At 36.4% G+C, this 15,234-nt stretch overlaps 1 pseudogene; it reads right to left on the bottom strand.

Annotated features, from left to right (window-relative positions):
- Window positions 1-1,937: 1,937 nt before the first annotated feature.
- The window catches only part of LOC149568615 (disease resistance protein RUN1-like), a 51,389-nt pseudogene continuing 38,092 nt past the window's right edge, over window positions 1,938-15,234 (bottom strand).

Consider the following 15,234-nt stretch of genomic DNA (forward strand, 5'->3'; position numbering starts at 1 on the left):
AATGGATGAAGAAATTGATGCAATAGAAAAGAATGACACATGGGAGTTGATGAGTCTTCCACAAGGAAAAGAAGTGATTGGAGTGAAGTGGGTTTATAAAACTAAATTGAATGCAAATGGTGATGTGCAAAAGCATAAAGCTAGGCTTGTAGCAAAAGGTTATTCACAATAGCCCAGGGTTGACAATAATGAGACATTTGCACTGATGCCTCGTCTTGACATCGTGAGAACTATACTTGCCATAGTAGCTCAAAACAAGTGGGCAATGTATCAAATGGATGTGAAATCGACATTTCTCAATGGTATTTTAGAAGAAGTTTATGAGGAGCAGCCACCTAGGTATGAGATTTTGGGTATGAAAACAAGGTTTACAAGCTCAAGAAGGCACTTTATGGACTCAAACAAGCCCCAAGAGCATGGTATAGTAGAATTGACTCTTATCTCTTGGAAAATAGCTTTAATAGGTGCAGTAGTGAGCCTACTTTATACACCAAGATGAATGAACAAGGTGAGATCTTAATTGTTTGTTTATATCTTGATGACTTGATCTTCACTGGTGATTTATCAATTGACAATTTTAAGGCAGACATGAAGAAATAATTTGAGATTACTGATTTGGGTTTAATGAGGTAATTTCTTGGCATTGAAGTGAATCAAAATGATAAAAGTATTTTTATTTCACAATCTAAATATGCAAATGACATCTTGAAAAGGTTTAATATGATAAATTGCAAATCAGCTCCAACACCAATTATGACAGGATTAAAATTGAGCAAGAAAGATAAAGGAGCAGATGTAAATCCAACCTTGTATAAGAAACTTGTTGGTAGTCTCATGTATTTAATAACCACAAGACTAGACATAATGTATGCAGTAAGTCTCATCTCAAGGTTTATGCAAACTCCAAAAGTTTCACATTGGAAAGCAGGGAAAAGAATTTTGAGATATGTTAGTGGAACAAAGAACTATGGAATTTTCTACTCAAGTTCAAATGATTTCAGATTGATAGGATACACTGACACTGATAGTGTAGGTTGTATAGATGAAAGGAAGAGCACTTTTAGTTATGTTTTTCATTTTGGATTAGGCGTAGTATCATGGGCTTCAAAGAAACAAACAATTGTTACTCTTTCATCTGCTGAAGCAGAGTATGTAGCAACTACAGGGGCAGTGTGCCAAGCAATTTGGATGAGAAGGATGCTTAAAAATCAAACTATGAACAAGAAGAGGCAACTAAAATCTACTATGATAATAATTCGGCCATAGCTTTGTCAAAGATTCTAATTTTTCATAAAAGAAGTAAACATATCGACACAAGGTATCATTTTATCAGAGAACTAATAAGCAATGGAGAAATTTATTTGGAGCATTGCAAATCAAATGATCAATATGCTGACATCTTCACCAAACCACTAGGAAAGAAAAGTTTTGAGCATCAAAGAGACAATTTGGGAATCATGGACAGTAGTTGTGATTAAGCGGGAGTGTTGAAATTTAATCTCCAACTGCCTCATTTACTTGTCCGTATTGTTTCATATTATTTTGCTAGCAGCTGCAGTTTTTTTTTATGTTTCTTTTACTCCACCAAATACTTCAATTATTTCAGCATGTGGTGGACTCCAAATTTTATTTTGCTATGTTTAATTTCTTCTCTTCTAGGACATTCTTCAGCTGTTTCTTTTAATTAGTGTGCTGGAGTTTTTGTAGTGTGAAATGTAGAAGTCATTGTGTAAAAACAGAGCAAGAAGACAGAGTGCTGAAGTTTTTCTTTAAACTGTGTAATTTCAGCTGTAGCAACAGTAAAAAAACACCGTATTGTAATGTGCAGCTCCAGATTTTAGTTTAAATGATAAAAATGTGTTTTTTTAATTACTGAAATGAAGTTGTTTGATGTTTCAACATTTTTTCTCTGTGACTTAAATTATCAATCCTCTACCTCATTCCATCATCTGCAATGCCCTGCATCCATGTATGCCCAAATATTCTAAAGACTTCAGTTGACCAAAACAATGAGGCAGATTTGAGATCTGCTCACAACCTCGCAATGTCAACTCCTGCAGAGAGGCGAGGTTTCCAAAACTTTTTGGCAACACTTCAGTTGACCAAAACTATGAGGCAGATTTGAGATCTGCTCACAACCTCGCAATGTCAACTCCTGCAGAGAGGCGAGGTTTCAAAAACTTTCTGGCAACACAAACAGCTGTGTGCAATAGCCTAAAACTAATTTTGTCAAACAACATAAATTGCCAAAATTGTCCAGAAGGCTCTCCAAGTTTTCACATTCCTTTAAACTCAACATATTTAAAGAAGATAAATGGCCAAAATTGTCCGGAAGGCTCACCAAGTTTTCACAACCATGTAAAATCAACGTTTTCAAATAAGACAATTTTCCAAAACTATCTGAAAGCCTTACTAAACTACGAGAACACAATAAATTCAACTCTTCCAGAGCAGGTAGGTTCCCAATGGTTTCAGGCAGCCTATCAAACCCACTACAATCCTCCAATGTTAAAGAGCGCAAAGACCGGAGTGGTGGTAAAATTATCAAATGTAACATTTTTTATATTCATGTATTTCACTGAAGATGGGATGATACCCTTGAACTGCAAAACCGATTTCATTGTTTCGAATTAGCAATGTCATGGGAACAATATAAATGAATTAAGGAATTTTTTTTTAAGAGAACAAAATAAACATTTAGACAGGGTTTGCGGATTTTGCCTTACAAACTTCGTCGAGTGTCTCTAACCTCAAGATTAATACCGCTAATCTGAAATGTTTATGGACATCCTGCACCAATGTGTAATTATTGATGTTCACCAGGCGGAGCAACCTTAGATTTTCAAAGGCTACTTTGCATTCTCCATTTAGCTGTATTTGTGGTTCAATATATTCTACTGTAAATCCTCTTTCAATATATTCTACTATCACTGGTACTGGTCCATATGGTTGCCTCCCCAAGTCCAGAACCCTTAAACATCTCTTCATTAAGTTGAGATGACTTGCTTCCAGTTCACATGGTTCAGAAAGACAAATCCACTTTGTTTTCTTTATCCTCTGCAGAATGTTTGTAGATCAAATGTACATTCAAATATGGATCACTATATGAGTTTTGAATTTTTTTCACCAAAAATGAATTACATGAAGATATATATAAAAAAATTGTATAAAATTGTAGAAATTGTGCCTCTTCATCTTGAAGAACATCAGTGAGAGATTATAGGTCGGTGATCCTCTCCCCATCTGGCGACAACATTCTACCACGTGTTTGGACTATATTGTGAACATTCACCTTGCCTTCACTAGTCACATTTACAAGTGCCGCCCTTTGAAGGTCTTCAAACTGGATCCCACCTGAAGCAAATGGAAGAGGGATGTGTTCCGGAGTTTTATTCGAAGATGTGGGCCGGGCGCCTAAGTTGTCAGCTTTGAGTGTGCCGGTTAAGCCCGTCAGTCTTTGCCTTCGACGTTCCCCAACCATTCTGTCTAATATAAAACTTATTCTAAATCTTTTCCCACATATAATGTGGGAAAAACCACCTAAAATCCCTAAACCGCCTAAAATCCCTCCTCCAAAATGTTTTTCGACCATGCAAATAATGTCATCAACTTCCGTACCAAGATGCTTCCATAGTCCTTCAGAGGCTATAGATGTTGATTCCCTCGTGATTTGATCTATGTGGAAAAGAAGATGAGACCCCCATTTGAAAATCTGCATTCATAATATAATAATTTTGCTCGCAAAGAATGTCATTTTCTCACCATTTTTTATGTTATTGTTGGTTTGTACTTGCAGACTACTAAAGTTAAAAAATATTGTTCAAATTTGAAAACAACTTCAAAAAAAACTTTGAACTCCTCCACACATTTACTACATGTATATATGCCACAAACAAGCCTTTAATCCATGCCCCTGTTAGTCCATTTAGGTCAAAATGTTTTCTTTCCACATGGTAAAATGGTTTCGAATATAACTTATATTCCTTCTATTTTACATGACTTCTAAACTTTTGGATCTCATATACTATTGAATTCCCCATTTCTCTGCAAATCATTTCCAAGCTCTCCTATATGAGATTTTCCTACTTGAGTAAAGAAAGTATGTGAGGCTCCCTTTTTTTCTAGTTTGTCCACTCTAACCTATACAATAAATTTAGTCCTCTATTGTTAGAGGAAAAGTATAACTAATCATAACTTCAACATCTAAAACATCAATGCCTCTAGTAGAATCATATGTGGCAATAGAAAAGGGCAACATCCATCCTTGATTAATCTGATAACCCACTAGTACATTTGGGTTCATTTTTCGACCTTTATTGGTCGAATTTTTGACCCAATTTTCGACCAACTTTCGACCAACTTTGACCAACCCATTGGTTGATATTTTTCTGGTGGAAATTTCGACCAACTCACTAGTTGGTCAAAATTTTGACCAATCTATTGGTCGAAAACCTGCCAAAGCCATTGTGTGGATTCAAACAAGAATTGGTCGAAATTTTGACCAATGAAGGTCGAAAATTTGACCAACAAAGGTAGAAAAAAAATTGCGCGTTGGTGGAAATTTTGACCAACAAAGGTGGAAAAAAATTTAGGCATTGGTGGAAATTTCAACCAATGAAGGTGGATATTTCGACCAACAAAGGTGGAAAAAAAATTAAGCCTTGGTGGAAATTTCAACCAATGAAGGTGGAAATTTTGACCAACAAAGGTAGAAAAAAATTTAGGCATTGGTGGAAATTTCGACCAATGAAGGTGGAAATTTCGACCAATGAAGGTGAAAATTTCCACCAACAGTTAGGTGTAAATTTTTTTCAGGCATTCTATAAAACAGTTCACATGTCTTGCTTATGATATGACATTTTACATGCATCCTACACTCTCTCATCCAGCTGATGATGGATTACGCAGAGTGATCTGAAACTATGATTCTAAAAAACACACAATCAAATCCAAAATGAACTTGCACTACAAATGGATTGTGGAAATCTGATATTATTAATTTTGCATGCATGTCTACTAGGACAAATGTATGTTTAAGTTGTGATTGTCCTAGTAGACATGCATGCAATTTTACCAATATCAAATTTCCACAATCCATTTGTAGTGCAAGTTCATTTTGGATTTCATTGTGTGTCTTTTAGCATCATGGTTTTAGAGGACTCTGCGTAATCCATCATTAGCTAGATGAGAGAGAGTGTGGGATGCATGCAAAATGTCATATCATATGCAAGGCATGTGAACTGTTTTATAGAATGCCTAAAAAACATTGACACTAACTAATATGAAGAATATATAATTAGTTATATGATTGAGACAAATCATGTACCAGTGAGTTGGTTGAAATTTTGACCAAAAAAATTTTGACCAATGGGTTGGTCAAATTTGGTAGAAAATTGGGTTAGAAATTCGACCAATAAAGGTCCAAAAATGAACCCAAATGTACTAGTGAAAGTATGCTCGCCAAGTTGACTCTTTGAGTTCGGTCATCAAGTCACCCCACCAAAGTGCCTCATCAAAGTTAGTTGTTAGTTCCACTCATCGAGCTTGCTTACCAAGTCAGCTCGCCATGGTGCGTCTCTAAGTGGCCTCGCTAGGTCGGTTCGCCAACTTGCCCCACCAAGTTGCCACTTTAAGCCCACTCACCATGTTAGATTGCCATGCCAACTCCCCAAGTCAGCTCGCCAAGCTGACAATTGAAGTATGTTCACCAAGTCGACTCTCTAAGTTCACTCACCAAGTCTCCCCCCTAAGCCAACTCTCCAGGTCAGCTCACCAAGTCACCCCCACTTGCCCCACCAACTTGCCACTTTAAGTCAACTCGCCATGTCAGCTCGCTAGGCTAACTCCCCTAATCTGAACTCCTTATATAGAAATAAATTTTATAATCAAAATCTACAAATCATGTGTATTTTCTCATTGACATTTTTGCATTTTAAAGTTAAAACTAGCACCACCTTTGACTGAAGATAACCGCCAAATGTTTGTTGAATGAACATAGTCACATGTGCTAGTGGATGAATGGCTTCCTCGCCACCAACTTCATCAAGGCATATCAACTGCATAGTATCAACTGCAAATCTAAAAGGGAAAAGAAAAACAAGATATCAATCTCTGTGTGTGCGCACGCACACGTGAGCATGCATGTGTGTGCCATGTAAGTATGTTTAAGCACATCAATGTAAACGACACAAGATTATAAATAAACTCATGAAGATATTATCATTCTACCATTCTGAACTTTGAGATTGGTTTTTCTAACAGTAATTTGGATTTCCATAGACCATAAAACAAGAGGGAAAAGCATGTGCTCTCAAATAGAATAAAATGTTGGCACATACCTGTCTTCCACATTCCAATTCCAATGGACAAAGTCACCAACACGGATATTATGCTGAGTTATTGATAATAGATTCTAATGCATACATTCAAATGGAAAATATGAAAATAAACAAGTGGAATAGCCTCAGTTATTTACCTTTGGGAACACCCAGTTTAGGGAAAACTCTAGTGCATGTTCTTGCTTTGTTGCCTGCGTACATTTCTATGCAATAGTGTTCTCTCTCACATGTGGGGGCAGGGGAGACAAGGAGGCTCCTTTGTTGTCTCCTTAGCTATGCAATAGTTTTGCAATACCCTGCCACCCTCTCTCTCTCTCTCTATGCAATAGTTCAAAGGTATAATCCACATTTGAAATGTGGAAAGTTACCAAATTTATTCTAGTTTACTCTCTTTTGTTCTTTTTCACATAACAGGAGACCCTATAGTAATGGAGTTGTGTTTCCCTAGCACACAATCTAATTCATCATTCAATGCAAGACCCTGACCAAGAAACTCCTTGTCCCTACATTAGATTTGAAATAAAGGTGAACCAACTAGATAATGGGCTAATAAAACATGCTTTATTGCTAGTGAGAAGCATTAAAAACTAGTTCACTTTGCATTTGTAACCTTGGGCAGGGTCTTAGCAACATGCTCGCATTGAACCTTTGATATAAAGGAGAAGTACACAAGCTCACAACCCTCAGGAAGGCTTTCTTAGCTAAGAAGTTTCTGAGGAGACAAAAATCCTCACTCATAATGCTGCTGTGATTTTCTTATTTAAATCCAAACAAAGTTTTATTATCTTGAGTAGAGGAGACTACTATTGTTTGTGGTTAAGGATCCTTTAGGTCAGTAGAATCACATGCAAACTGGATGTGACATTGCAGTAAGAAAATTGTAATAAGAGCTAGGAGCTTGCTTAGTGATCAAGGCTTGAGACTGGACACTGCATGAAGCATTTGTAGGCATTTGAGTCTCAAGTGTCACCAGCTCAAAATCAAACTGAAAAGGAAACTTGGCAAATAAAACTAAATAAAAATAGTCTTCTTGAGTAAGCATCAACATTGTATGAACAATACCATTAAAATGCACTATACTTGGTACAAATATATTGTTGGCTGAGTATAAAGAACATTGGTAGTGAATTCAAGTCCAAGCTACAAAAGCAAAGACATTTACATAAAAACTAAGCAACCCTATCTCGCAAGAAAAGATATATAGAGATTTCTGACTGAAATTACAAATTGATGCTAAAAAACTTAAATCATTAGAATTTTTTTGTAAAATACAACTTTAGAAAGATCATCTGAAAGACATCATATGCTCAGGCTGAAGGAGCTTTGAGATTCATTACTACACTCGGAATGGGCTCATCTTCAATCTTCTAAAGACTGAAGATGAGCCCATTCTCGAGTGTAGTAATGAATCTCATATAATGCAACAAAGAAATAACATCAATGAGAGTAACCATGCCATCTCTTAGCATTCTCAGTATTGCTATTGGCACATAAAGAACTGGGCTACACTTCACAATGCCAAAACCTTGAGCAAAATTCACTATGGGAAGAAGCAAGTTATGTTTCCTTGGCAGGTGTTAGCTAGCAATAATTTCATATAACATCTAATAAAAGAATTCCTAAAGCTAACCACATTTTGAAATGAGATAACAACTGATATATATCATTTCAAACTCAATTTATTCCTATTTGTGCATAAAAAATTTGCATAAAATGCCAAGCAACCCCATTGCTTTAATATCAACATTTTCTCAGCAAAAACCCAAAAAAGCTTACCTCTCCATTCCTTATTAATGATTCTAATGATGCAAAGTAGTCTTGTTGTTGGCAGATATAAACTAAAGTCTGAAGGATACAATGTTAGAGCACCTTTAGAAAGATCATCCGAAGGACATGATATTCTCACTCTGAAGGAGATTTGAGGTTCATTACTATAGTCTGGAATGGGCTCATATTCAATCTTCTGAAGATTTAAGATGAGCTCATTCCTAAGTGTAGTAATGAATTTATAACCTTGACACCCATCTCTTTGCAGACTTGCACATAGGCTTCAGAATACTAATGACACAATTCATTTGTCCATACTATTGGAGCAAAAATACTACTGTAGAATCCAAAAAAGTTAGGCCAAACAGGTAGATTATAGAATCATGAAATTGTGAACCATTACACACACACAAGAAGAATAGTACCTTGAAGCACTACTAATCAAATCTTCATTAACAGGTGGGCAACTTAAAAAATCAAGCATGTCAACTCTAAGAGGTCCTAATTTGTTTACCCCAAACTCAAATTAGATAATTGTCATCATAAAAATTGAAATATCTATATCTTTCAAACGAAATTGAAGAAATCTAAACACAGAATACTAATGAAAATTGTACCTGGAGATAGGTTGCCATTCTCTTAATGTTCTCAATGTATTCAAGAAGTGGTACATTAGGACCTAATCCTAAGGGGTGAGGATCCAAAGAATCATTTTCACCAAAATATACAATGATTAAAAAGGCCTGCTAAACTGCATCCTGGGTGAGCCAAAGCAATAAATATATTAGATCGAGAATATCCAACATTTGCATATAGAGCAGTTGCAACACCAATCTCATAAAACCTATAAGGCAAGCCTGAATCTCATAATCATAGGTAGTGTTACTATTTACAACCATTGAATAAATATGTTGACAACATACAATATTTATAAATATATCAAACTCCGCGAAATACTATGCCATAAAAAGCAATAATAAAATAACTATGCTAGAGGTGCATAGTTACATGACAGATCCATTTTTACTTATGAACAAAAAGAAACAAATAATAAAAAACCCATCATATGTAGTTTTTCTACAGCATGGTGTTAGTCCTTTCCCATTATCTTTTTTCCAATAGTTCCAACAAATGCGTGCAGTTGTGATTAATCCAGGCAAGACCTGCCATAAATTGCCTAATGGAGATCACACAAATCTGATATATAATTTGATAGTTGTAACATATGATCCATGAGAGAAATTTAACTTAAACGATGCACTTTATAAGACTTCTACAAACTCAAGTTTGAGGATCCATGTAGTATCCATGGAAATATGTTTGTAAAACTACTCTATTGCAATTGGAACAAATTCATAGTAAAAAATTTAGAAAGGAACTTGATGAACATACTAACCACTCATCTGCATCATGTTGTCTAGATGAATAGCTTTAGTAGCCATATGTTGAGATAAATGACTTTAATTGGCTAAATAATTGGAGATTTGCACCTCGACAAGTACCCCACATTTTCCCTGCACTACCAGTCTGCTATGAAACACAGACGTACTTCCTGTGGGGTGTATATGTGAAGCCCAATAGTCTTTCATTTATTATGTACAATTTACTATTGTTTCCCTCCAATTTAATAGCTGAACTAAAAATCTAGACTGAATATAATAATACTGACACATCAAAGATACATAAATTGATTACAAAATCACCTTATTTGGATGCACATACACGCAACTTAAAAATTGGAAATGTGAACTTACTTCAAGTATTGTTGGCCATCAAAGCCACCAAGAGCATACAAAGCTCCACCCAAAACTGCTCCTGCTAAAGAAAATCACTACTAAAGTAGAGATCCAGGCAAACAAAACACAAAACATTTATATTAGCAATAAGAACAAATAGATTTAGTAAATAGGAAAAAACTACAGTCAAGGGCTAACAAAATTGAAGTAATGAAATAACTCCTCGAGAGATCACTAGGCCAAGGAATGTAATAACCCCAATAGGTTATAACTTCTTCAAACACCAAAAAATCTTTATACTTCAATTGTTTGACATTTTGTCAAATACTTTGCAAGCAAGCTCTGATACAACTGTAATAACCCTCCTCAAATCTGCCCTTAAAAATGCTGATGAAAGCTCAAGAAATTTCATCAAACAATTCACATGCAAGGGATGCATGACTGATATAGTATTTCAGCTAGCTTCAAATGACCTTTTTACAATTTGCATCAATGAAAGTCTTGTGCGAGAAGACTACAATGGACTACACAATTGACCTAACATGAGTGTGTTACTAAATTTGACAATATTCAGTGCATATATATGATCTAAGCATGAGAAATGAACACCTATAGCCAACTGGCATTTTTACAAACAGTTGGTATGCAAACTAACTAGCTGATAAATAATGATATTAAATTGCTTAAATGACACTAGCAACTATTATCTTCTTAATTGCAATGAAATTTACAATGCTCATGAAATATGGCCAAGACTTTGGCATTTACATGGATTACAAAATGATAGTGTTGGTATAATGCACACTTACAGCTGAAAGCTTAGAACACCCTAAAAAACAATACTAACAAAAGAACCTGGTTGTAGATGGCTGTAATAATTTCCTTCTATGCTGCCCCTTCTACTTTTCTTTTTTCGAACAGCTTTTTCAGCCTGCTTTTTTTGGTTATGCTTTTTCGAATTGTTTTTTCGTATCCACTTTTTTTGCTTGCTTTTTCGGTTCTGCTTTTTTCAGACTGCTTTTTCGTACCCACTTTTTCAGCCTGCTTTTTTTGTTTTGCTTTTTCGGACTGCTACTATGTTGAATCTCAAGACCATATCTTTCAATTGCGTCAAGATTTTCAGCTTGAAGGGATTTCGTGCTCCAAACTATTGAGACATAATCTCCAAAAGAAAATTCAATTTCTTTGATATTTCCAAGCCTGAATAAATGAGAGCTATCCTCTTTCTTTTAATCCCTTCCTCACTTGCTCCACACTTCTGTCTTGCCAATGTGGGATAAAACATGAGTTTTAATATTACTTCTTTTTTTTCCTTTTACAAAGTCCATGTATGTACTCAAAAGGGGAACTCTTGATTTTTTTATAAAGTGACTTTATAAAATATTTTATAATTCAAGTCACTTTATAAATTAATTAAATATAAAGTTACCTTTTAATATTTATTTATTTGATAACTTTATAAATAATTAACTTAATACCACTTATTCATTTAATTAAAATAATTAATTAGTCATCTTCATAAAATATTCATTATTTTGGACAACCTAATTAATTAAATTAATTAAATCAAATTTCCTCCAAAATGGGTACATGATAGTCCGCCCTTCCTGAAATTGCTTGTCCCCAAGCAATGGATGAACAATAAACCAATCAATCCACCTGGATCCCAAATGTAGTCATGAACTATACCACTATTAATTAACATAGGCCCCTACAATATCCTCTGCAATATAACCAAGAGGAATCCATAATCAAACTGATAATTACAGCTCAACCAAACTCCTAAATCACAACTGCCACAGTCAGAAACCCATGAGACACAAACTCTTAGAACATCAGAACCCAAGTAAAGTGGGAAAATCAAGCTACCAACACAGTAAATACCATCAATGCATCCCACTGGCCTATACGGAATGTATAATCCAAATCTGCAACAATGGTGAATGCTCCTGAATGAAATTGTACCAAGTATGGAGAATTCACACACTGTACAACTCCTGCAGTCAACACAACTCTGCAGATCACTGACCACTGTCTCATAACCATAACTCCCATGCACCGCTAATGGTGAAAAGACATCACAAGATAAATAGCAAGAAATGGAACCCAAACCAAATTTGCCTGCCATCAACTCCTCAACACAAGGATCAAATGCTAACTAATGTACATACCCTGCAGTATAATGCTGATAAAAAGAACCAAACTTAGTCAAGAGCTCACCATGAACAAGTTATACAACCCACTATGACTGATCACCAGCTAAGTTAGGAGATGTCATAGCCAAAGGAGTAGAATCAATAACAACAACCGCTGAAGCATCACTCCCAAACTCCTGCTCTAAGTCATGTATTATCAAGCTGTCAACAACAGAACATATCACCATGTCATGCCCATCACAACTCTCATACTGTGGCATCAAAGCATCCCATAACTGATGACAAGCACTAGGAATCAAAGTATATCTTTGTATCATCATCTCATCAACATGGTCATCAAAGGTAAATTGATGAGCATACCTCACAGTGTAATGCTGATAGAATGCGCCAATCTTAGTTAGTGGCTTAGACTGCAACCCAGATGAAACTAACTACAATTGATCACTAACCAAGATGGAACTGACTACTATCTCCGAAGACATCGCCAAGGGAGTAGTATCACTAGCAGGAACCATGCCAACTACCGGCTCACCAACATCACACATAATCTTTGATACAAAATCTCTAGTCTCCGTGCCATTAGTACTAGAGGCCACCACCATGTCAGGCATACCACAACAATCTGTTGCAACACCCAACTCAACTAAACTTGACTCTAGTGAGAATGAACCCAATATGCCAATGTTAGTATCAAGGATGGATGCATCCCCATCTCCACTGTCTTTGACAATCTCGACCATGGACATCCTCAGATCACCACACACCACAGCTTGTGACTGTACAGAATTTGGTAAAGACTACAGTCGCTCTAACTCCATGGTCACCTTAGCCAAATGAAACTGTGACTCCTCGAAAGCCAACTATGTACTCTCAAGAAAATCAGAAGTCACCTCAAGCTGTTGAGTAAGCTTACTCACCTCATCTTCCTTGACCAATAATGTGTCATATGTTGTACTGCCCCACTCCATAAGATAATCTCTATCGGCTACCAACTACATATAATTTTGTCTTAGAATCCGGATAGCCTCCCATAAAGAGTGGATCTCTGTCAAGGAAAGATAACTGCCTCCCTGCTCATCACTAGCAAGAGAACCCCATCAATAAACTGCTAACAACTAACGAGTAGCATCAAAATGCTTGCAAGCGATAGAAATGTCTCACTCACAAACTCTTAGCTAACTAGACACATGATTGTGCCGACTAGTTGCACTCCTATACTCTATCCCTGGTACACTGTCCAAAGGAGTAACCTTAGAATAGCTATCATCTATAATACTCAGATCATGGGACTCTTCTATAAACTCTATCATATCTGAGAGATCATCAACCCATTCCAACAAGAGTGGTCGACTGGATATATGAACAATGCCCAACATAGGTGTGTAAAAACTAATTCCAGCATCAAACAAGTTGCTGGCATGGATGAGAACTACACCTTGCAAACTACTAATCAAGTCCATGATGATGCAATAGATACTACTACCAAGGATGATAGATATCTCTGGTCAAAACAATCCCAAGTACTAAGATAAGGATCCCAACATCTAATCCATGAACGAAAACCAGCTGGCAATTCAAGTAAACTTCTCACCTGAGTAATGTGAACAATACTAACTAACTTCATGCACCTATCTACAATCTTTGAATCCGAAGTGTGAATGCTAGACATACTCATATCATCATCATGTGACCTGACTGTAAAAGAAAATTGAGTCCCTGCTATACGCGCTAACTTCTGAACTGAACTCACCTCAAGACAAAGCTCATCCATGTGTCTCTCAGAATCTTGGAGAGCCAACCAAGTACACACCAAGGAATTTCAAGTATCCTCTAGCTCATGAAAAAGCCAGTCAACCTCCTTCTCCTCCTTCTTCACTGCATCTTCCTTGATCTGTTGTAAGTCGTCACAAGAAGAACCTGTTGTGACTCCTTTCTATCTCTCCTGCAGTTGAATCATCCAAATGTGACTCTCAATCAATCCATGTATCCTATCATGATGAGATAAAGCCGTGAAAATATCCTTGTCCCTTGTCTTCAGCTGGCTTGCCAAACCAAGTGAAGAGCTACTAGCCTCTATCTCATGTGAAGAAGCATCCAACTGTGCTTGATACTCATTTTTTGCAAAGTCCTGAATGCTCACTTTCTAATCAATTGTACTATCCTCAAACATGACAATATCCTCAACTGTTGTAACTTCATCCAGCCCAACGGTACTAGAATCATTATCTGTGTCAATCATGCAAACCGATGTGCCTATGATATCACCTTCTGATGCAACTGGATCAACCTGCACAACATTTGAAACCCCTTCTACCTGTGAAGATGATGTAGATAAACCATTACCTGAAGATGTGCTGAAGTCTCCCTGTATCGAATCTGCATGTCTGTTAAACTCCTCATACAAGTTTTTGCCTGTCATAGGGAAAGTATGATCCTTAGGCCTATCAAAGCATTCAATCAGTCTCTTCATAAACTCCACATATGAGGTAATGTGTGCATGACCCATAGTGACCATACCATGATGCCACCACTTGTGTGCTAACCCATCGAGGTGAATTGTTGCATACTTAATAGCTTCTTCCTCAAGCATAAGGTTCAATTGTAAGTATGTGTCAAGCTTTTGAACTCAAGCTCTTTTTGTAGACTTCCCCGAGCCATCATAATATGGTAACTAAAGTTTCTCTACTTTCTTTCATAGCTCATAGCTCTGGTTCCTGTCATGTCCACATGGCATATGCTTCATCCGCACATCTATATACTCTCTAAAGGTGATTGCAGCAATAAAATTTGGACCTCTGGCTTCCCAATCTCTCCTCAGTTGGTCCTGTATATCAATGATCTGGGGCTCTGGTACGAGCTGCTCTGGAGCTCTAGGAGGAAATGTGGGAATAATGGGTCTCGAACTCACTGTCCTAGTTTTCTGGGATGCATGACCAAAATTGTTCCCAACTTGTTCGCATCCATTATGTGTCCCATCTTGATTATTACCACTCTAGTTGTTACCATTCTGATTATTTCCTCCACCTACATTAGCATTCAACTTTATAGTAATTAATTTTAAATATTTTAAATATTAAGTTTATAAAGTTACCCTACTCTAGTTGTTACCCTACTCTAGTTGTTACCATTCTGATTATTTCCTCCACCTACATTAGCATTTATAAAGTGAATTACTATAAAATATTTTATAATTCAAGTCACTTTATTAAATTAATTAAATATAAAGTTACCTTTTAA

Source organism: Cupressus sempervirens, chromosome 3 (genome assembly GCF_028749045.1).
Source record: "Cupressus sempervirens isolate cs-2001-9-10 chromosome 3, ASM2874904v1, whole genome shotgun sequence".
Classification (NCBI taxonomy): domain Eukaryota; kingdom Viridiplantae; phylum Streptophyta; class Pinopsida; order Cupressales; family Cupressaceae; genus Cupressus; species Cupressus sempervirens.